At 39.0% G+C, this 24,291-nt stretch overlaps 1 long non-coding RNA gene across 1 annotated transcript; it reads left to right on the forward strand.

Annotated features, from left to right (window-relative positions):
- Positions 1-1,231: 1,231 nt before the first annotated feature.
- On the forward strand, positions 1,232-16,036 carry LOC107311102. Its single transcript, XR_004306833.1, has 5 exons — positions 1,232-1,311; positions 4,055-4,196; positions 9,672-9,821; positions 11,584-11,677; positions 12,796-16,036. It is a non-coding gene; the product is annotated as an uncharacterized LOC107311102 (long non-coding RNA).
- The last annotated feature ends 8,255 nt before the right edge of the window (positions 16,037-24,291 follow it).

Consider the following 24,291-nt stretch of genomic DNA (forward strand, 5'->3'; position numbering starts at 1 on the left):
AAGCTGTTTTCTGTTTGCTTTTTGTTTTTTTTCTTTCTCCTCTAGTTTGGGGCTCTGACACACAGTGTTTCCTAATGTTGTTTGAAACTTTGCCACTAAAACCTTGGGAAGAAAGAAACCTTCTGTACTATGAGGCTGGTATTGTTCAGGATACCCTGCTGGGCTTCTAAAGAGAACTGATGACAGATACCCTATGACAGACACAAAAAAGTTCTGGAGTCTGAACAGCAAATCAAGTATATGAGGGAAAGCTGCAGTGACTTTTGTACGTCTTCATAGTTACCTCCCAGTTTCAAAACAGACTATGTAAATATAGCGTTTTAATACTCCTTGGGAGAATTGCCTACTTGGAATAATTGAGGAGAAATGTGCAAGATGATTTCTAATTATGAAAATACATAGCCGTGCAGTTTATGGAGAAGCAATGTGGAGCAGGGATATAAAGATCTGGAGTTGTAGATCTTAGAAGTTGGATAAACCACCAGGGAACTGATTTTACCATGGTGAGAAGACTCCCAGTTCTCTGTATGGATGTGTGATGTCTACGCCCAGTCTGAAAGAGTCCAACCCCTTAGCCAATTACAGCCAGACTGCTAAAGTTATATGCTTGGCTGAATCATCAACTTTATTTTGTAGTAATAAAAGGACAGTGAGAATTTCTAGTAAAACAGTTAAATTATGTGCTATTCCCAACCTAGGATTCCTAAGAATTATAGGCAAAATAACAGCCAACTCACAGCATGGTTCCCATATGGACAGCTTTGGTTTAAAAATCACTGCTATGAAATACAAGAGGCTCAGTCAAGTGAGCTCTAATTCAGCTTGGTCAGATGGCAGAGAGTTATTCCTGCACATAAACATTTCAAGTATTGAGGGGCCTGAGGGGATGTCGTGCTCTGAACTCACCTAACATAAAAGCAAACATGAAGGTGGACGAGTAGCTGCAATTGTGACAATGGAGGAGCAGGAAAGCAGTATAACTTTAATGTGGTTAACTCAGGCTTGGCTAATCAGGGGCTTTGTGAGGTACTGAGGCAGCCTTGAGGCACAGGGGTTGTCACGACTCTCTATAACAGAGGGAAATGTGTTGCTAGGTCTACTCATATCGAAGGAAGAGGAACCTTTAGACTAGTACACCTCATCAAATCTAACAGAAAAACTGGTCATTAAGCACACGTTAAAATGCTTGTCAGGATCTTGGTGAGTAACCAAATATACTTGCATGCTTACAGGTTCTACAAGGGTTAATTTGTTGGAACTACCTTGGGGATAGAAATATTTGGAAGCTCTGGAATTCCTGCATCTCCAAGTGTGAGTGGTTGTTATCTGTTTGTGTCCAACTGCCTTTTGATATCTTCAGATGGAAGGTGATGGTGACACCCCAAGCCATTTCATGCCAGCCATATATCACTCTTCTGGCACCAGTCCTCCTCTGACATCTGACCTGAGTATTATCAGCTGCAGTACTTTCAATTGCCTGCAAAAGTGAGCTTTTTGCTTCATGGAATACCATTTCCTGCAGCTCCTAGCATATTCAGTGGGCAAGAAATCTCACTAGGCAGGGCCCTTCCCTCGAGTGTCTATGAAATGCCTCCTTCATCTACAGAAGAGACCCTCTTCACTCCCGTGTAGCTTGCACCTTTGGGGTTAGCTCAGGGGCTAGGATGGATGAAATGCAAATGAATGTCTAATTTTGTTTTTATTACTCTGTCAGCTCCCTCTGTGAGGTGAGACTCAGAACTGGGTGAATATCTGCGAGGAGCTGGGAGCACCTGAAAGTTCTGCCCATAGTCAAGAGAAAACTTGCATAGCTGAGAGTAGCGTTCAGGCACTGGAGCCATGAAAGTGGCTTTCCCTGTATTCATTTTGCAAAAAGAATATTGAAACCCTTCACTTCAAAAATTCATGATGTAGTTTCTCATGTGATCAATCAACTATCTCGGCTATTAGAGCTTAGGCCTGTATGAGGCAATATGTTCTCATGACTAAGGATGTTGTTACTTCTTGTAACTTGGGCAAAGATCTCTAAGAGCACCAAACTGTGAGAAAAAAGCAATGTGGGAGTTCCCATCCTCACAGTGATAGTGGTAGCTGAACAGTTCATTTTGCCAATGAGGTTCCCAGTTAAACGCAAACAGCAGTGGAATGTGGAGCAGCTTGTGACTTCTGACTTTATGACATACAACAGTTGAATATTTCTTTCAATACAGTTCCAACCATAACATCTACTCACCCTCACTTAGAGAGGATCACAATACAACCTTTGCCTATTGGTGCTACCTGGACCGCTGCAATTTTTGCCTTACATTTTAAAATTAATTGTTTGCTATGTTTGTTTTTTCCTTCTCAAAATTGCAGATGTATTTTGGTTTTTGGTTCATATTCAGAAGTACAAAGTCATAAGGAAAAGCTTTGTTTTTTTTTTTGGTTTTTTTTTTTTTCTCCAGCTCAAATTAATGCAAGTAATTTTGCCCATCAGAGAACAACCCTTCCACTGAAGATTAGTGAGTTCTGAGTTTGCTTTTAAGGCATATTTCATCTAATATTGAGACCATATTTCTCCGCTTGTCTATAGTTAGAGCTCATAAAGAAGATAGATTGAGCCTTTCTTGCTGACAGAGTACTTTGGAAATTTGGGTTTTGAGGTTTATATTTTTAATATTACCATCCTATGGAAGCAAATAGGTAATTAGGACAATTTTACAGGATAAAATGGTAAGGAGGGGATGAGAGAGATCCAGCTCTCAGCCTGACAACAGTAGTCTCATGAAAGCGAAGCTGTGGTGGGCAGTTTCAGTGCGGTGATTTGTTTGATCCCCTATAAAATCCTCTATACCAGCATTTGCAGCTACCACCCACTTATATTTATTGTGCGCTTTTATTTTTGCTTGGTAATATTTTTCTTGTGTTTATTTTAAAAGGTCTACATTTTGTGGTGACAGTCTCCCATTTTGCAAATTAACTGCTAGCAGATGTTGCTGCGTGGTGTGAAGCACACACAGCAGCCTCAGCCGCCAGGCTCTGCACGCTGCCTGAGAAAAGCTTTGTGTTTTCCAAGCAAGTTTCAGGAGTGTCTGTAAAGTGCTTATGCAGAATCTTATTCAGAAAATAAATTACTGTTGTTTTTATAGCTTTTTTTTTTTTTTTTTAAGATATTTTTAGTGTTCAGAATTACTGCTGAAATCTAACAAGTCCGTACCACGGTTTGAGAAATGAAATATCATTTGAGCAGTGTTATTTAGGAAATGATTAGCTGGATACAGGCAAATGCAGGTAAGCTGTGCTTACAGCTGCAGCTGCCTTGTATTTTCTGCTGTAAAGATCCCTGCTACGGTTGCATGCATCTCTGCTAAATCTTAGCTTTTGGTGCTAAGGTCTTCAGAGTGAATTGTATGCTTTTAGTGGGCTGTTTTTGAAGCTCTATCCAAACCTGAGATTGAGTAGTGTAGTTTTGTGTTTGTTCTCTTTGGAGTAAGATATTGCAGATTGGCTTGTTCTGTTGCCAGGGATGACTTTTTTTTTCCCTTTCCCCCTTTTTCATCTGCACCATCTTACTTAGTTTTGGATAAAGCATGCACTTCTAAGAAGCTGTAGCTGCATGTGTTGCAAAGGAAACTCATTAAGTAGGCAGCAAACCCATTTAGAACACTTGTATATCAAGCTGACGTTGCTCACCCAGATAACTGTAGGTGAGCTGTAAGCATTCTCTGTTCTTCACACTTCTCATGGACAGGACAGGAGCGTAGGGGAAAATATGTTCTATGGTGCAGCAGGAAATTCAGCCTAGACATGAAAACACACTTATAATTGCATAGAGGCATCAATAACCTGGCATAAAGTGCCACTCAGTCTCACAGTCTAAGCTGTTGCTGAGGCACTCATAAAGAAACGTGGCTGGCACAGATGTGGCTCCATCACACGTAAGGGTTTTGCAATCTGTTTATGAGAGGGTCTGATAGAAAAGGCTTAGGTACAGTCGAATCTGCACTGGAGAGGTGGATGGACTTGGAAATCCTTAAAGTTCCCTTTTAAACCTGCTGTTTTTGCTTTGCAGCCTCCCTCAATGAAATTGAAGAAGCACCTTTCTACCCCGTTAGAAACAAGGCTACAGAAAAGCTGTCCACTAGATGTCACTGGTACTTCACTGAAATAAGACTGAAAGCGCCGTGTCTGGTAGTCTTAGAGGTGATGCACAGGTGAGTAGAATCACTGTGCTTGCCCTGCTCAGCCCCACTCCTGTGCCTGGCCTTCACACAGAAAACACCAGTGGGCCAAGGCACGGGGCTGACCTTGGGCTTGCACACTGTGGCTTATAGCTTAGAATCACAGAAGATCTCAATTTGGAAGGGACCCATAAGAATTGTTGCATCAAACTCCTGGCTCCGCCCAAGAATCAGACCATATGTCTGAGGGTGTTCAAATGCTCCTTGAGCTCTGGCAGCTCAAGGCCATACCCACTGCCCTGGGCAGCCTGTGCCATGCCCACCGCCCTCTGATGCAGAACCTTCCCCTATCCCCCACCTGACCCTCTGCTGACACAGCTTCCCTTGTAGTCTATTGCTGTCACCATTAGCACACACCACTCTGCTCCCCCAAAAGCTTAGGACTCCTCCCAAGCCCATCTTATCTGCTAGTGTTCCAGAGCACCTGAGGATGGGTGAATTCAAGTTACCATGATTTGCAGTACGGAAGCACATTTGGGCAAATGCTGCTATTCCTGTGAAAGTATTCCAGTGATATTCTTTTTACTATGGTTGCTAGGGGGCTTATTTTCTTCAAAAACAACAGCTAATTTTGTGTTTTATTCCCTGTAAGATAAAACTTCATCCTGAGGAAGAATATGGAGGTTCTTGCATGTTTTCCCTTTCTAAAAGTAACTATTTTTTTCAATAGTGACATATTCAATACTCTTTTTAAAGAAATGTTATCACGAAGGTGGCAGATAAACAGAAGCTGGTCATTGGCAGTGTTTTTAATGCGTAAGTTGGACAAATTATATCTGCTTTATTTCATAGAGGTTTCTCCAGTTAAATCACCTGTAGTTGGCCTATAGTTGACCCTTTGTTGACTTATTTAATCATCTGCCTAGTTTTCAGAACAAGTTATGAGCATTCAGACTTAAATCAGTCCCTGAAAAGGTCCTGTCATTAGGCAATAAGGCTCATACCTGATAATCTGCCCGTCACATATTATGAACGCAGATGACAATCACTTACCTCTTTTATGTCATGATATAAGGCTGAAATTGCCTAAAATGAGGAAGAAAGCCATTATTTAATCAATGGAATTGCGTCAATTGAGTAAAATTTGTCTCTAGTGTAAACAAATGGAATGTCTTTGCGCTCTGTGAAAACAAGACTATAACTACTTGCAGATCTTGCAGATTGAAAAACAGAGGAAGTAGAGTTGGAGGCTGACACATTCAGGGGTTTGGAGTAGGCATTTAAAATAATTATCCAGATTACACTGGATTACTTAATATATTTTTTACATCATGCGTATGCAGCTTCATTCCTGAAACAGCAAAAGCAAGACATGATTATTTTAGTCATATTTTGTATTTTGAGAAATGCATTAGTACAGTTCATGTTTATCACCAACAAATATACTAGTTAAATTAAAAATAAGAGAATAAAATATATGAGTTGAAAAGCAGTCATCAGTGTGACCCAGGACAGAGAAATTTAGGTCTATGTATGTTTTAGAGCCTCTATTTGAGAGAATGATCTTGGATTGAAAGAAAAAGTTATTTTGAGTTTCCTCTTTGTAGTCTTATATAATTATTAACAATTATCTTTTTTAGACTCATGCATGTACCCAGGTAACCAGTTTTTAGCATGATGCACACTCAATATTTGGTGGTTACTTCCTGAACAATCTGTATGTGGAACCAACTGAAACTGCATGGGCCGCAGAGATATCAATCTGCAGGCATTTTATCTATCTGTATGTCCTGACATAAATTCTCTTTTGTTAGGCTGTTTCCCCTCTCAAGCTGTAATAAAAGTTACAGCTCAGGCTCCAGAAAAGGCCACCTTCAATGGGATGTGTTTTCCGTTTTAAGTTGGCAGTCAGGGGTCCTTTCTGCAGGCACCTTCTATAGGAAGGTGGCATGGTTTGTCCAGCTGACAGCAGAATGGAAGGTGGTGGGTTGTGGGGAGCCTCAGAGTAAGAGCATCTGTAGATCTCAAGGGCCAGCTGATATTCTTCTGACTTAAGAGAAAGCAGGAAGGGGGCTGCCAGCTCTTGTTTCATTAAGGTGATGCCCCTTGGAATGCTCTTGGCAGTTGGCTTCATTTACAGGTCAGTTTACTGATAAAGTTCACTTCCTTTAATTGGGAGGATGCTTTGGGAATCTGCACATGTTTATTCAGAAATGAATGACTTAATTCTGGTTTTCCATAAAATAAATATATCTAATAGCCAATAATCAGTGACATCTCTCTGTTTGTCTGATTTTCCTCTGATTCCTACCACTTCTAATTTAATGGGCTGGTATCTTGTTTCACTCCTTTTGTGATTTAAGATAATTTGTTACCTTTTAACTGAATTTAAAGAAAAGGTTCTGCATTGTTACATTCTGCACAGGAAAGCATACTTAAGCAGCCAGGTAGAGAAATCTGTACCTTGAGAGAATATCATGTTGTATGCAGACTTCTGTGAGATTAGCTTTTGAAGAACCCCTTTGTTTTTGTTCTGAACTTGATCCATTCCTGGGAATTTCATTTTCTTCTCCAGATCATTATGTTTGCACGTTTTCTTATCAAAGGAGGAATAAGTTCAGGGCACGAGCATCTAAATCTGTTTTCACGTAATTTATTCAGAGTCACATGGTACCACTGAAGGGAAAGACGTTTATCTTTTTACTGTTTTCCAATGACACCTAATCTTTTCAACATGGATTTCATCTTTAGAGATGAAAGATGAATACTCTGAGGTGAGTAAGGTGCCAGTATCAAAACAACTGAGTATCCATAAGGCCATCTTCCTTATGTGCATATTTTATTAGTTTAAAATGATGATTAAGGGAGATTAGAGAGGTAAAACAGAAAAACCACAACATTTGAATTCACTAAGAACAAGGGGAGAGTCACTCTTCATTTTCTATACTGTTACGGACACAGTTTGACACTCTTTACTTTATGTCCCAGTTCCTTCCTAAAGTAGAATAGGGATGACAATTTATTACTTGTATGATGTTAGGTCTAAAAGCCCCTTTGTGGGCTCTAACTCGGTTGTTCTAGGAGCTGTATGAACCCAAGGCAATGTGTTTGTGTACTGTGTACTTTTTAACTAATTATTCTAGAAATGCAAAGGTTCATCTTAACCATGGACCAAATTTTCTTCTGTTCTATGAAGAGTAACTGCTAATTCTGTACAAGGACTGAAAAATATGGCCGATTTCATTTAACAGCCGATGTTCTTTATTCTGTCCTTGATACTTCAGTAATTAGAACTAATTAAATGAGAGCTTGCCTACTAGAGAGGTTGCATTTCAGAGGACAACTTGATAATTAATTTTTCCTAAGAAGGACACTCTGTTATTTCCTTTGAAGGAAATTCTTACTCATCAAAGCCTGATGTGATGCTTTGGTAAGTTTAGGTTTGACAGGAGAAGGAAAGACTGGACACTCGGATGTCATGAGAAGACTTTTGTAGGGCTGTAATATAGCTTCATTCATTACAACAAATGTTCATTTTTATTCTTCAGGTCTAGCTTTCTAAGTCTTAATTCATGTTTAGTCTAACCTATTTCTAGCAGTTTTCTTGCTTGAATATCACTGTCCAGTTATTTGGAAGAGCTTTCTGCTTATAATCTGCATGCTGATAAATAAATACCAGAAGACAGCAGAGCTCCTGGAGAGCCATCTTGCTTGTATAGCTGTTGTGTCCCTGGGTATCTGCCACTGCCTCCAGGGAGTGGGATGCAATGAAACCGTAGACGCTCCTTTGAAGGATTCTCACTGAGCTGTTGACAAGTTCTTCATGGGCTGTGGACAATATACCACTATGCACTTGTGTCGCACCACAGGGTCTCCCATTGACGCTTATCCTTTTCGTTTGGCCTCTGACCTCTGCTGCTTGCCACTTAGTGAAGCAGCAGTTCAGAAAAGAAAGCAAGAGTCAGGCCAAAGGAGCTCTGCATTTGTATCTTGCATAGCCCAGCTTGCACTTCTTGCTGTTTTTCAAATTACTAATTATTAGTACAGATCTTCTGTATTCTTTCCATCTGAAATAAAAACTATTCTCAACTATAAATGGACAGAGTAGAGTTCAGTTTTTCTGCTACCCAGATTTCTGAATTTTTGAGTAATTAAAACATTATCTTACAGTGGGTCAGCACCAATCTTTGAAGTCTGGAATAGAAATTATTGTGTTACTCCAGATGAATGAATGTGGAGTACCTCAACTCTTCTTAGAATGATACTAATGATTAATGGCCTACTAGTTAGTTATTCAATTAACTCGATTACAGAAATGCTACAAAGCCTCTTTGATCACGATTCTGTTGTGTCAGGCATTATTAAAAACAAACAACCAGCTTTAAAGATGCTTATTTATAGAATCATAGAATCCTTAGAGTTGGAAAGGACCATTAAATATCATCTAGTCCAACTCCCCTGTAATGAACAGGAATGTGCACATCTTGATCAGGTTGCTTGTGACAAAGCCTCCAGGGCCAGGACATCAACTGCTTCTCTGGGCAGCCTGTTCCAGTGCCTCATCACTCTCACTTGTAAAATACTTTTTCCTTATTCCTTAACCTAAATATTCCCTCTTCAAGCTTGAAGCCATTTCCCCTTCCCCTGTGGTTCTGTCACCAATAACGTGTCTGTCCCAGTCTGTTCCTGTAACTCCCCCTTAGATATTGGAAGGCTGCTATCAAGTCTTTGTTTTTTATCAGAGGTTTTAGAGCTTTAACTAGTGCTTCTGAAATCAGAGTATTACTTGAATAACTGTTCTCTTTCATTCAAGAAAGAAAATAAGACTATTAGCTACCTGGAAAAGTTCTTGCTTTAAAAAGTGATTTCTTATCTGAGGCTGGAGAGATGTCTGATCTGTGATTATTAATGTGTTTAAAAAATACTTGCTTTTGATAGGAGCATTACAAAAAATGACAATCCAAAGAACTGTTTCTCAGTGATGATTAAACACCAAGGCACTCCTTGGTGTTTAAGGTGATAGGAGGCTGCTGGATATCCTAACCATTTAAGTTAATGTGGTAATCATGTTAACGTCACTTGCTCCTTTGTTTCATTAGGAAGACAGAAATAGTGAATTGCTGAGTGTTTAATCCTTTTCTATGGTGTCAAGAAGGTGATCTTTGCTTCAGGCAGGTAGAAAAAGTTCAGATCACAAAGGTGACCAGCTGTAGCTTCATTCACGCTGCTGCTCACTACATGCCAAGCGTTTGCAGGACTGGGGCCAGTGTTTGTAACTTCAACACACTGCATACCTGTTTTTTATTTCTTGATTCTTAACAGGTGTTCTCTCCCTGCCCAGTGCTCTGCAGACTGTGAAAGCAATTGAATGTATTATGGTTAGACATTGAATACATCACGAAGATTAATTTGATAAATGATTAATTCTGGCTTTGTGCTTGAAATTTAAGTCAATTGTCTGGATGAAATGTGTAAATCCCCATATAACAGACATTTATCTCTTTCCAGACTTTTCAGTGCTCTGTGCAAGATGAAAGCAAGCAAGTGGATAATCTTTTCTGGAGATGATTCCATATTTTTACTCCATTAGGAATAATTTCCTGAGGTGTGGTGGCCAGCTGTGCACACAGTGTAAACAATAGAGGATGCAAGTACTTGGTGAGTGTTTCCACTGGGAAGCTGTGAGTGGTGAAGATCAGACAGACATCCCAGTTAGAAAATGGGATCCTCTCTTCTCAGTGTTCCCATCGAGGTTCTACAGGTCTCATCTCTGTGCTTGGAATTTTGGCCATGACAAGAATGGGAGTATTTAGTGGCTCTGATAGCCTGCAGGAAATGTTCTGTGTATGCTTTAGTGAGTATGTATTCTTCTGGGTATATGCTTCCTCTCTCTCCTGACCCCAGCTTCTCTCTCTTTTATTTTTTTTTTACCTTTTCAGGATGGGCTGTATTTTTTCAAAGTTTAGTGCTTGCTCATATTTTCATTGTTCCCTAAGTGGCACAACTGAAGTATTACAGGCTGGTCATCAGAGCCCTTTTAACAAGGGAAGTGTCAGAAAGTCATGTGTGCATGAGCTGTGTGTCTTTGCAAAGCAATTCTCATAGATTATCAGAACAAAATATTACTTGCTTCGACAGTAGTCCCATCATAAGCTTTTACCTTCAAGAATTCAACATCCTACTTTTTACAACCTGTTCAAAATCCCTTTGGAGATTTTAAACACAGAATGTTAGGACGCTGGTTAACAGCATATCAACCTGAGTGCTGACCTACCCATGTGCTAATAATAAGTCACCAGTCTGCTCTTTAAGAAATTCTGTCACAAATTGTGGTTGAAAAAATAAATGAAGAACTGAATTCCTACAGATAAGACCATCCAGATGGGACTGCTGGGGGATAGGTTAATGAGTTGGCCCTGCAGCCTTGACAGTGTTCCTTCAAAAAAGGAGCACATGTTGTTCAGACAAGCCTATGGCCTCTGTTTTCCAAAGGTGAAATTTACCGTGGAGCAAAGGGCCAGTGAAAGGTCTCTGCCTCAGGCTCACATGAAGCTTGACTGCTAGGTAAGGTTTATGCTAGCAGACCTCATTTTTAGGGAGTAAACTAGCTCTTTCGGTGAGTTTCTGAATAGTGACCAAGCCTATGTGTGAAAGTTATCACAAGGATTGGACAAAGTTGATTTCTAGCTTTGTTTCTTTTGTTGTATCACTGCAGTAATTAGTTCCACTTTTCCGTAATATTAATCGCTTCAGTATTTTCTGCAAGGACTTTCTGTACTGCAGAAATTATTTCCATTTGCATGGAATGTTGGATTTAGTTAAAATAAGAAGTGGTGTTTCTGGCCAGTGGACACAATAGATATGAGGTACTCATGTTTTTTGGGGGGAAAATGTGGCTAAAGAGTAACACAACAAAAAGAACAATAACCTATAGTTGTCATCTGCCTTGCAATAGCATTTTGATTTCCAGGGGTATGTGGTGACTGTTGCTTTATACCTTGAGCAAAACCATAACATGGATAGCAACTGAACTCCTTGGTCCTGGGATTTGCTTCCTCTTTTGGCTGATGGACAATTTACAGGGTTAGTTCCTTGATTTCCAGTGTCTCAAGAGTGCATTAGAGTTTCACAGCAGGAGATTTGTAAAAGGGAAGGGGATGGTGTACAGGGAATTAAAAGGTCTGTAAAACTAGAGGCGCTCTCTCCTGTGAGGAGTGATCTTGTCTAAATCAATAAACGTCCATGGTCTGTGTTTTTCAGCTGTGATTATTAGGACTGTGTGTTCAGTCACTGTGTTCTGAGCAGAGCCAAAGTTGGCTTAATAGCACCAAAAATGTATTTACAGCTATTTGTCCAAGTTCTGAATAACTGTTCCTTTTGTTCTCTGTCCTTTGCTGTTCCTAAACTATAATGCAAACAGGTTTTGGCTCTGAAACCAGTGAAGCTAGGCATGCTTAACTCCAGGCATATGACTACTCCAGTTAACATTTGTAACACTTTCCACAAGCTTAAAGGTAAGCACAGCTTAAGTGGTTTGCTAACTCTGTCTTATTTTTATTTAAGTATTTAAGAAAGATTTTTTTAATGACTGTGGCATGTGAAGTAAAAGATACTCCTGACTAAAGACCATAATTGCCTGCCATCCATTTTGCATTATCCTTTATTCAGCAATACCTGGTCTCTTACTGAACTGTTTGCCTTGAATCAAAAAACAGTGAAGGAGCATCAAGAAAAAGTGGCACTCAAATATAGCAAGTAGTTAAAGCCAGTCACTGAGCAAAAATCTTAAAAGTGCAAAATGTGTTTTACAGAAGAATGATTTAAACACTTGGAAAAGTGGAATATAGCTAAAGAATAAGGAAGCACAAAATAAGTGGCCACATGTAGGTTTCTAATGCAGCCTGGTACCTTTTACTGCAGCATAACTGGAGCCTGCTAAGTCTTACCCTGCAAAGTCCTACATGCATTATAGGTTTCTACCACGCAGTAGCTAAGTGGAATCACCTCTCTTCTATTGAGAAGTGACTTTCTTTACCTACTCTGATCTCTTAGAATGACTGTAGAGCTAATTTTCTGCCAAATGGGGCAGGTAACTTTTAGTAACATAAAATTAAGCAACATTAAGAAACTGCCATGGCAAAAACAGAGATAGGTTGTGAAGGGAAAACTCATCTTCATTTACACTGTATACTTAAATCAGTTCTAATTCTAGGGCAGCTGCTAGGAAAATTAAATTCATAGGTATTAGAAGAAAGATACAGTTACAGCTGGCTTCTTACAAGTAAGAACATGAAACAGAAAAGCAGCTAGCTTGTTACGAGCTGGACATTTTGTTTATGAGCTGCTCAGTTACATTTTCTGCTGATCCATCTGCTGGTGGAAATCCTTTGCCATCCCTTGAAGACTAAAATATCATTCTGAAGATAGAGGCAGGATTCAAGTAGTACCATTCTCCCCAGATATCTTCTGATGAGGTGTCAGCTTCCTTTTGGCAGAGTCCATAGGAAAGATAAGGGACTGTGGTTACAGGCACAAAGGGCTTTTATGACAAGGTGAGAAAGAGAAAGTTTCAGATTAGCAGGAATTTGTATCTTTATTGTGCTTTTAACTTCAGTTTCAAATCTTAAAACAGATTTTCCCTGGTGTGTGAACTCAGTGAACTCACGTCCTATTGCATTTTAATTTCATCATGCGGACTCTCTGACTTCAAAGCCTGCTCCAGGTCTAGAGAGAAGTTCACGATCCACTCCATTTTGCTACAGCAACATGTACAGTTTGTTGTGTGCAGCCACAAAATAGAGAGAACTCTTGAAAAAGATCAAGAAAGAATTTAAAAAGTTACTATACATTTTGAAGGATATACTGCATTTGTATCTGGATAATGAATACACTTAGCTAGGTCTTACTGTTAAGGTAAGGAATACTAATTTTTAAGGAAAAAAAAATTGCGACCTGTCAAAATTCACTCCAAGTCTGAGGGATAGATCACATTTCATATAACTGTTAGGTCGGTCTGTCAGTCAGTTTGGATGGAAATCTAATAAGCGCAGTACTATCTCATCACTTCGGAATCAAGCTCAAGCAGTTTGTGTGGCCATCCTTGGAGATAAAACTCACTGATGTGTGAATTCAATTATTTCACAGATGTAAAACTTCCCAAATCACTCCCAAGTTCCTGTGGTGTAGGTGTACCCATATATCCTCTGTTGCTTCAGAGAGTGTTGACTGTACTTTTACTGTGGAAAATGAGAAGAAAGAAATAAGATTTGTTTCACTGGAAGAAGATACATAGGATGGATCTGGTGACAATTCAAGAGAGTAGATTTCTAATTCCCTTGCCATGGGCTTATTGAAAGTATCCACATAGCTTGTGAAACTGTATGATCACTATCACAGTTCTGTATAGGAATGGCAATGGAGAATTCAACAAAGAATACTAAGGAGGGAGCTTTGGTTTTTGGCCTGAACATCCCTAAGGAATGATAAGAAACTCTGGTTACTGTGATCTTCACTAGAAACTGGATGGGTCAAAGTATACAGACAGATTTAGACAACATGCAATTGCAAAAATCATTCTTATATGCATTTGCACTTACAGCATTTACTGTGCAGTAGCAATGATTTGGCCATTAGCGGGACAACAAATACAAGGGGGAAACAGTGGCCAATACTGAGCATACCTGAACTCTGTTTCTGGATGTGCGTGTCCAGATCACTCCTTAGACCCGTTTCCACGAGAATCTGCAAAGGTAAACTACTGATCCAGTGCTGAAATTGCCAATAGAACTGCTGGGCATTCAAAAGTTTGGCAGAACAGGGTATTTAGAAACATAAAAATAGGAGTAGTGCATAAACGCAGGAGCTTACTTCAGAAGTCTTTACTTGAGCAAAGAAAATATCAGTTCCTTGTGAGTTTTGCATGTTGTGAAGGCTTGCTGATAGGCCTGTGGCTATTTTGTTGTTTGTTTACTCAAAAGCAATTTGTTTATTTCTGCCATATCTTACTGTATATCGTTATTACTCAATGGCAGCTATGTATTATTATTATTATTGAATGGCAGGTGATTATAAAAACAGTCCTATGGTGATATAAATCAAGTGTCTGGCTCTGTGTGTTCACTTGCATTATCTGAATTTCTAAACTTGCTTTTTTTATGTGCTATGTGCAAGCCTCTCCTCCTCTCATATCTGCACAAGGAGATTTATTTGGCAGTAAAAATGTCCACTTAAATTGAAAGTTCCATTATTTACTTTGTAGAAGTGAATATCCTTCAATAAATCAGTCTTCTTTCCCTTTTCTATTATTATTTATTGTTTACATTGCATTAACAGGCATGTCTTCCTTCTGTAAAGCCTTCCATCTTTAATCCACCAAAGTGGGGAAAACATGATGTTGAAATACAGTTGAAACAAAGCAGCAGTTGAACCTCTGCATTTATTCAGCACTGATGGGTGAGGGGCTGCTCTGTGTATTCATTTAGCATCATAAACTGCTGTTGTTTGCTTGCTTTCTGAGGAGAGAATTACTTCTTTAAAGGGATACTTGATTCCGAGGAGGACAACAGTCTGTGAAAGAGATGCATTGCTGCTGCTGCAGTTCAAGATGGAATGGCAGCAAGCAGACTGCTTGCTGCAGCAAAAGTCCTGCATAAACCTCCAGGACAGCTCCAAATACCATGTGCAACAATCCAGGTGCCCATCTCTAACCCTCGACACCTATGTGTTTTAAAAGCATGACTCAAGTGTCTTCTAAGAGGAGGATTTAGGCCCTTGGTCACAGCTGTATACCCTGAACTTGGCAGTGCTCTGGCTTGGCGTAGGAATGAGGAATTACATGCACTCCATAAGGAACGTTTCTTCAGGTTAAGCATTATAATCTCTCATCATTGGTGTATGTGATGTGAAGAGCCTCTTTCTCCACCATTTCAGATTCTCTTTGTTAGTGGGATGTATGATACATAGATTTTGGGTGTTTATTAATTTCTACATTGAAGAAGGTGATTGCTTACAGATGTTTGCTATCTAATTAAAGTGTATTCTTATTTAACTTTGTTGATGTCGCAGGTGACTGTTCCATGGTCTCTGGGAGTTGTTTTACCTCTTTGTCTATGCTTGTACTGCTGAAAATCCCACTCAGGCGGCCTGGTGATTAAAGGAGCCCGACTAAATGTCATCTAAAGAAAAACAGAACAATGCTGTACAAATGTTTGCAAAACCTACTAATCTGCTGGCATGCTGTGGTGCGATGCACACTATGTCACGTGGCAAGAATCATCACTCTGCCTCCACAGCTTTCCCTTCTGTTGAAACTGCTTTCAACCCAGATGTTATTTCTGTCTTTATTTTTGGCAACAGGGAGAACAAGTTTAAGTTCTGAAAGGCAGGCAATAAGGGACACAGAACTGCCTGGTGAAGGGGTCAGAAAGGACAGGCTAGTTGAGAGCAGTCAGGACTGTTAATGCATTCCTCTTCCCTCTCCTCACAGGGCAGATGAAGGCAAAATCCTTCATGGAGCCCAGAGATCGCTTCCCCATGCTTTCATCTCAGCCCCCCTGTAAGCTTCATGTCAAAGCCAGCCTCTTCCTGCTGGAGGACAACTGGATGTGATTCATTTTAGAAGCTGTCAGTGCTTCTACTGTACCTGCTCTGTGGAGATGCTGTTGAGTGACATGAAACACTTTTTCCCTGAACAGGATTAGTGAACCTTCTCCCCACATTGCCCTGCTTCCCCTTCTGCCTCCATCTCATGCTACGTGGCCAAAGCTGTGCTGCTGGATACCAAAATAGCATTGGATCATTTCTTCTGTATTTACTTCTGACTGAGGCGCTCTGTTATTTGAGGAAAATTACACTTTTTGAAGAGAAATTTGACCCATTTATGCTTCTCCATTTATAATATGGAATCACAGGGGCTTTCCTGCACTATGTCCAGTCTGTGGTCCTTCCAGAGAAATTTGCTGGCTGCAGCCTCATTGGGCATTCTGTAAGTGACGAGAAGAAAATGGTGTCTGGTCTCTCCCAGTGGAAGTGCCATGGATGAGTTCTAATTAGTGTAAACTTTCACCTCTCTGCAGACATATAAAATCTTGCAAATAGGACACTCAAAATTAGGAATTTAATCCTGCACGCTTGCTTTCACTCCCCAGTTAAGTGTAAGATGGACAGACAACTATGTTCTAGGCACTGGTGGGGGATTAGTCCACCAATTTGCTGGAGTGAATCAAGAAATCAGTACTAACTTGCCTCCCCTGTTCCATAGTTGATGTGTGGTTGTCGTACCCATCTCTCAATGGATAGCTTGACCAGTCTGTACTCACCATTCTTATTTGGCTACATTGGGTAGTGAAGCAAGCTTTATCTTTCACTCTACTACTTTCCCCTCACACCAAAGTTGCTGTGACTTTTTGAATGAATGTCTTGCCTGTGGTTCTGTTAATTTATGCTGACTAAGGCATCACGCTTGCCAGACCTTCAGAGACCTTGTCTTGCATTTAAATGCATACTGCTCTTATTGCCAGAACACAGATGCAAATATGCATGAAAAAATACATTTATTACATGACTACACAAAATAACTAGAAGCAGCATTTTTATTATTATTTTTTTTTTCATTGCACATGTAGTTGGGTTAGGATGTATTCAGCCAAGTATGTATTTGTTCAGTATGAAGTATGTATATTGGAATCAACGTTGGGTTTACTTATGCTTGGGTTGAATCTGGCCCTGCAAATTTGCAATATTATGTTACTACATTACAATATGCTGTCATGTTCAAGCCTTTGAATTTATTAAGCAGGATGTAATATGCCAAATATTTACAAATTACTCATTGTTTTGGTACTGGATGTTGGCAGTGTTATCATCAACATAGTAAGCCAAATGATCCTTGCATTAGATTTTCCATGCTATTTTCCAAGCAGATGTCAATGAAAGAAACTAATCTCACTTTATCTCAGATTTTTTCACTTTCAGATGGTAATTCAAGCCATGAATTATGGGACAGTCCGTATCCACATTATCCCAAGGGAATCCCTCTGAAAGAATGTGGCCTCTTTGCTCTTGTAGGTGAGAGGAAAGTTTTCTTCCAACTTGATGGAAGTACTGCTTCCATTTGCTGCCAACTCTATTAATCTTTTTCCCAAGAGAAAATAACTATTCTGTCCTTTTCCACCTTTAATTTCTCCTGTTTAGGTTTATTTCTTGTGAAGAGGACCCATTTTTTTCTCTAAAGAGGCAGTCTTTTCTTGCAACAGCCACTCAAGCATTATGATCTTACCATGGCTTGGCCCTTCTGGAAATACTGAAATGTGAAAAAGGGCACTTGGATCCCGTGGTGATGAGCAGACTTAAAAGCACTTTGGTAGATCAAAAAGGCTGAGTTGCTGAGTTTTGTGGCTTCTGTTTGGATTTTTTGTTTCATTTAACCTGTAGTGTCAACACAGCCAAAACTCTGCAAGGCAAACCAGACAGAAAAAGCCAGTTGGGAAATGACCTGAAACTGTTGTTGGCACCACACTTTAAAAGCGAGCTTTTTTTATTGTCTGCAAAGCAGACACTGTAGATCACTACCCTTGTGTTATTAACTGGTGCAATGCTGAAGGTTCCTCTGTCAGTGGTATTTCACATAGAAAAAGAAAATCCAAGCAAACTCTCACTTTAGACCTGGGGTTTTAACCTTTTTTTATAGCAGGAATTTTTCCTCTTCTGATTTTCAAGCCAGAGAAAAATTGTATCACTGGTCCTGACTCCTTTGTTGGACACATCAAATCAATTATAAGGCATGTGCAAAAGACTTCAGAAGTGCTTCAGAGAATCCTGATTATTTTCCTAACGCATTTACTATTTTTTAAACCAATATCACCAAGAAAGGAAAAAATCAGTATCTTCATTGCTGACAGAAAAACTGCATGATCCCTTGAATTCAGGAAGAGGAAAAGAGGGGGAAAAAAAGAAAAACAAATGAATTGGTTGTCTGCTATGCAACAATTGCATTATAAAAAGAAAAAAAAAGGAGTGAGAAAGACAAAGGCATTATAAATCTACCAAAGAAATGACGTTTAGAATGCCCTCTCTTGACCTTTATTATCAAGGCACAAAGTGTATGTTTCTCAGTGTCCAATTCTTGCTGAACTTAATCTAATACACTGTCTACCATATTCCCTCCAGGGAATGCAGTGCCAAACGAACACAAGGTGTTCTCACATTAAAATGTTCTATCAGTATTGCTGTGGGCTGCAGAGGATATTAAGTCAGCCAGTCCCATTGCTGCTCTACCCTGGAAAAGAGGCCAAAGTTCAACAGTTTCATTAATTCATTCAGGAAGAGAGGAAAGTAAAAACAAACCGAGTATTTGTTTTCATTGATTGTCCAGGCTTCATTGATTGTCCAGACAACCGACTCACTTGGTCATCTTTCCCTTTTTCCCTGTATTTCCCTTCCCGAAATCAAGAGATTTTGGGACCTTTACTGTCTGAAATAAAGACACTGACAATAATTAAATCATTCAATCATGTTCTAGTGTATGCTGAATGAAGTTTAATATTAGCCTTAAACTACCTTTGCATTGTGAATCAAATTTTATCAGACTGATGATAAATGTTAAGAATGGACTATTTATTGTGCTTCTTTTTCTTCTGAAACCAGATTAATTTTCTTTTCCTAATAGTGACCGAACAAAGACTGTTTCAAGCACGCTGGCTGGTTCACAGAGTTATGGGATAGTTCTTTCTCTCTCTGAAAATGCAACTTCACGTAGCACTCAGCAATTAAACATTTGGGAAATCTGAGAAACCCTGTGGTCACAGGAGATGCAATCCTACATTGACTGCAAAACTCCTTGCCAGATTAAATAAAAATAGCTATTAATTTCACCATGTTAGGAGCTAAAGAGCGCATGCTGGAGCCAAACTCAAAAGCCAACCATTAGTACAGGCTTTCCACCAAATGTAAATGCAATCATGCTGTCAAATAGTGAAAACAGAGGCAGCCATCTTAATAAAGAACACCGCTGTTGGACTTTTACAATGCAAAGAAAAGCTTAGTCTGAGGCTGGTGGGTACAAATTTGAGAACTCCACTGGATACTCAGAAATCCTATTTACTGTGTAGCTCTCCCTTACAAAGGGATGTAACTTAAAGCAAGAAAGCTGAAGAAAGGGAAGAATGGCTGGGCCAGAAATTTGGAGGATAGGAATGAATTACCTTGGTTAACTTGGTAGTTCAGAGTTCATGAGAAGTTTGTGACTGCGGTTCATTGTTTTTCTTCTGCAGAGCAATTTCCCCTGTCCTCTTCTGCCTCTTTCATGTTATTTATTTTCGAGTAACACTGACCTTACGCATTGAAAAATAGAAGGAGTTTCCTCCTCAAAGAAGGACCACGTGAAAAAGATTTTTCTTGTGTATGAATTCACGATTTAGAAATATATTTTCTCGCAGGCTTTTATGGCTCATGCATAAAATGGGATTTTGTAGTTTAGGTATATGCTTCAAAAAGTACTGAAGTGTCTCGAAAGCCAGCATTCCCTGCGTTTTTGGTATGATCTGAATTAGTCTTTAAGTTAGATCTGAAAATAGAGCTGAAACTCATAAATCACTTGGGTGCTCTTGAAATTTATGGTAAATCTTGAATGCAATATCTTTCCTCTGTGTTGTTTATAATGGTAATCTAATGTTTAACCAATGCTTGGCTGCAAAACAATAGGGAGTTGTGAGATGACCAAGCTCATTTCCTGAGCTGCATCTTTTTGTTTTCATAACAAGTCTTTATTTAGCATTAACGAGCACTGCGGACTATCTCTTGATTAGATTCTGCATGTTTCCTGCCACTTGTATGAACAGAGAAACGTAACCTTAAAATCAGAGCCAATATAAATATTTCTTGTTCATGGAGTGATGTAACTGCTAGCATTTTGCTTCAGAAAATTCACGCTTACAAGAAACTCTTGTACTTTCCTCCATTTTCAGCCTGTCTTGAGAAATCTGGTTACAGATAATCCTTGAATGCTAGATGCTGCAAAGAAGACAGGATTAACCTAGACATAACCACCTCAGTGTTCTGGTGTGGAAACTAGAAAACTACCTTTGGCATCTTATCTCTTGACACTCAAGGAAATGAAAATAGAAAGAACTTTCTCCTTGAACAGTGCAGTTCATCTTCCTGCACATAAAGCTGCATCTTGCCAGCAAATCAGTTATTTAAATTTAATTCAAAGGCATAGGGAAAGAATTCATTACAAAATAATCAACACTGACCTATTAACATTTAAACAAAAATAGGAGCTATGGACAGAAGATTGATAGAAACACATTATTTTCCAAGTCATTCATACTCAGGTCTTTAGTTTCATGTCCTGTTGTTCTGGTATTGTGTTACAAAGTCCTGGCACTGCTGAGGAAGCAGTGGATTTAGCACTGTAGGAAATTATTGCAGAATCACCATCAGAAAAAAAAATGGTTACAATTTTGATAGGGAGATTGGGATGCTGTATTCTTAGGACTAGGATAACCTGTGTGCATTGCATACTTCCCTGGAAAGCATCTGTGAATTCCCACCTTGTATCTGTGTTTTGGATTGTTGTTGTTTTGTTTTTTTTTCCCCACTTTCTGTACATCCATTGCTATGCAGCAAATGTAGAAAACCTTTAGGATACATTCAAAATAAATAATAACTCCTTCCCCTCTCCCTCTCTCGCATAATTCCTGAATGTAATTGCAAATTTGTGAAACTAACTATGTAGGGCCAATCCTTTCCTCTTAGTAGTGGAAATCTGGACAGGTTTCAGCCAAATGAAGTTGCTCTGCAGATCTTAACAGCTAGTCCAGAAGGACAGTGTAGATATTTCTGGAGAGTCTGAATTAGAGAATGTGGTTGATGGTAATATCAAAGCCAAAAGTAAACAGAATTGGAGTCTAAGAGAGAAGTTTGCGCTACAGGCATGGTTTAGGGGAAGAGGCCAGCTGAGATAGTCAAGGCCGAAGATTGTCACCATGGGATATGCCCCTAAGAGGTTCAGCCAAAGGACTTCAACATTGGAAGGTTTTCAGTTTTTTTTTTTTTTCTCAACCAGTGTAAGATTAATTTATAGTTCTTGGGCAGGGGGGAAGTTGGGGGATGGGGTCAAATTGGTGGCAAGCTGCCAAAATCTGCTTAACATCTTTATCAAAAGAAAAATAAACTTTCATCTGCTTTTCTGATGTCTTTGTGTGTGAAAATGGGTGTGTTACAAACTGAATGCAAAAGCTGATCCACAGCAACGAATTTCAGATTCTTAAGGTTTACGAGACATTATTAAACCTGTAGTTATGGCGGTATGTTAGCAATTGCTGAGTTTCACTAGTTTTGCTTGAGTTGACTTAAAAAATAACTAAAAATCTCAGTGAACTGTTGCTGCTGTTGGTTTCCAGCGGTTGATGTTCAATTGCTGCTTGCATTTCTCTGCTGATTGTTTTGATTTGCTTCTCAGAGTCCAGCATCTGATTCACTCAGTCTGATCTCTGAATCTGATTACAGTTTTTATAGTGCCATCTCACAGTTTCAGTCTTTATAGTGTTTTTGGATTGGTGTAAGACCATTGCAGCTTAGTTCTCTATTGTGATTTTTCAGTGAGATGTGCTGGTTTTGAAAGACCTATTTTTTCTCCCCCTTCTTTCCATCTGATTGTTCTGAAAATGTAATTCTTGAGTAATGCCAAAGCTCCCAAAATATTAAAACTTTTTCCTTGGTATCCATATTAATCATGAGCATAATAAATTCACTAGTTATTAAATTAAATATATATATATATGCACATATTTGTTACACAGTTTGAATTAGAGACATGAAAAAGTCACAGGGTTAAGCATTTGGGTCATAAATATGTCTTTTTTACATTCACGGTAGAAATCTTCTCATATGATGAAAGTATCAATTTTTTTCTTCTGTTTCAGAAATTCCAATTCAATTTTGATTTGGGATACATTTTAGCTTGTGAATAAACTGAATAAAGCATTGGCATTGCTTAGATGTTATTACAAAGATAATTTCCTTATTAATAATATGTTCTACAATGCTTTTGGGTACCCAATTATGAAGCTGTTACATGTTCCACTGAAAATGTCAAGTAGTCAATTACCTACTTCCTTTTCTGGACAGTTTAAATTAAGTATGGTAAAAAACAAAATAAAAATCCACTGTCATACGTAGAATGGGAAGAGAAAGTGAAGAAAAGCTCTGTTGAGTTGCTAATGTTGTATGCAGTGAAGTTCAGGGCTGAAGGTAGCCTACAGCCTTGCAGTTGGAGATCATGCCATGAAATGAATGCTCTGGAAAGGCTGGATAAAAACCCTTCAGTGGTACAGGTAAGGATTCCTTTGTCCAGTTCTATTTTTGGGAGTTGTACTTAATTTATTGCCAATTAACACAATGTTTTGATTACTGATTTAGGTATTGAGTAGCAAAAACAAAAAAATACAGATGCACTTTAGGAAGAAGCTTTTCTCTTCTTTCTCCAGACATGGCTTTAGGCCAGTCTCTTCCATCCTGCTCTTAAGTCCACAAGCCTTGCAGACTCCTCAGGAAGGTGGTGAGCCCACAACAAGCTGGGAATGGGAACATCAGCCTAGGATCCTCCTGCTGCCCCTCACTTGTTTTCCTCTGCCTTAGGGTGGGTCACCAGTTGCTTCATCCCTCAGGACAGGCAATGCTCAGGATCAGCTGTGAAACATTAGGCCATCTCCACAGGTGCAGATTGTCACAAGTATATGCAGGCCCTTGTTCACTGTTGGTGAAAATACATTGCTAACGATGGTGACTGTGTTGAAAAATAGTGTTTGGTAGCTAAGAATTTGCTCTACCATACAGTGTTATTGTGCTCTTTATATATGTTATTGTTTCTACGGAAATAAATAGGAGGTATTACTTTTGGAGTGATCTACATAGATTAGCTGTATCAAGCTTAACCAAAATGCTTTTGTGCATCAGCACCTTGCATCAGGAGGACGGGCTGAAACACCTTATGCCCAGGTGAGTGAAAATTTCTCATGAAAGGCCATTTGAAGGCATTTTCTTGTAAGAATTCTAGTTGCTGGTTATTGATTGAATCCTTCTTGGTGCCAATAAGCTCTTGAGTTGGCATGAGGTGAAGTGAGAGCAGTGTGGTTTGCAGAGAACACATTCAGGTGTGATGCGTTCGGTACCGATTCATTAATACTTTTTATTTCAAACTACTTGATGAAATTTTTATTAGTTGCTTGATGAAGATAAGGATTGCACAAACAGAGGTGAATGTTGTATTTTCATTCAGCAACTTACTTTGTTAAGTTAGTTTTTAAAATGGTTTGAAAGAAAATGGCATCCCATTATATATTTGAACTGCAATCTACTCTCCTTGTGCAAAATAGCAACTGCTGGGAATGAGTTATTCTAGCAAGAAATAAAGATAGAATATGTTATTTAAAAACTGTGCTTGTCAGATGAAAGGGAGATTAATTTATAAGGATTACATGTTGCTGTACCTCTGGAAAAAAATACATTACAAATACAAACAGTGAAGAGAAAAGCATTGGGTGAAGAAATACTGTTAAAAGAGCACATCTGTTTCAAATTCTTATTTGGGAGAAAAAAAAAACCCACATATGTTTTTATTTTAAATTTGCATGTGTGTTGTTATCCTTGTGTTAACTATTAGGTAAATAAAATTATTGAGAAGACATTTTTCAGTGAAGTCTGGTTAGGAATATTTGTACACATTACGAGAGAGATAATTTGAGAGCTAATTGAAGCTTTGTGAGGAACCAATTCCCTACTGATCCCTTAATTTAATATACCTGCCTTTTGTGTACTAATATAACCAAAAGCACTTATTTATTTTGGAAATGAAATAATTTTAGCATTCAGTTTGCATTTTTGACGTGCCTTGCTGGCGTACAGCTTAGTACAGAAGTATGTCACAGGCTTTGCTCTACCCTAGCAAACACAACTGTAGGGAGAACTGAGTTGTGGAGGAAAAGACATTTGGTTTTGTTTAACAGAGTACACATATTCAGCCACGTTCGGTTCAGATAGCTATTTTTGATACACTCTTGTAAAGTTAATAATCTACTGCGCATATGGAAGGAGCTCACACCCAACCCAGCCATTTGGGTATCAGCAG

Source organism: Coturnix japonica, chromosome 3 (genome assembly GCF_001577835.2).
Source record: "Coturnix japonica isolate 7356 chromosome 3, Coturnix japonica 2.1, whole genome shotgun sequence".
Lineage (NCBI taxonomy): Eukaryota > Metazoa > Chordata > Aves > Galliformes > Phasianidae > Coturnix > Coturnix japonica.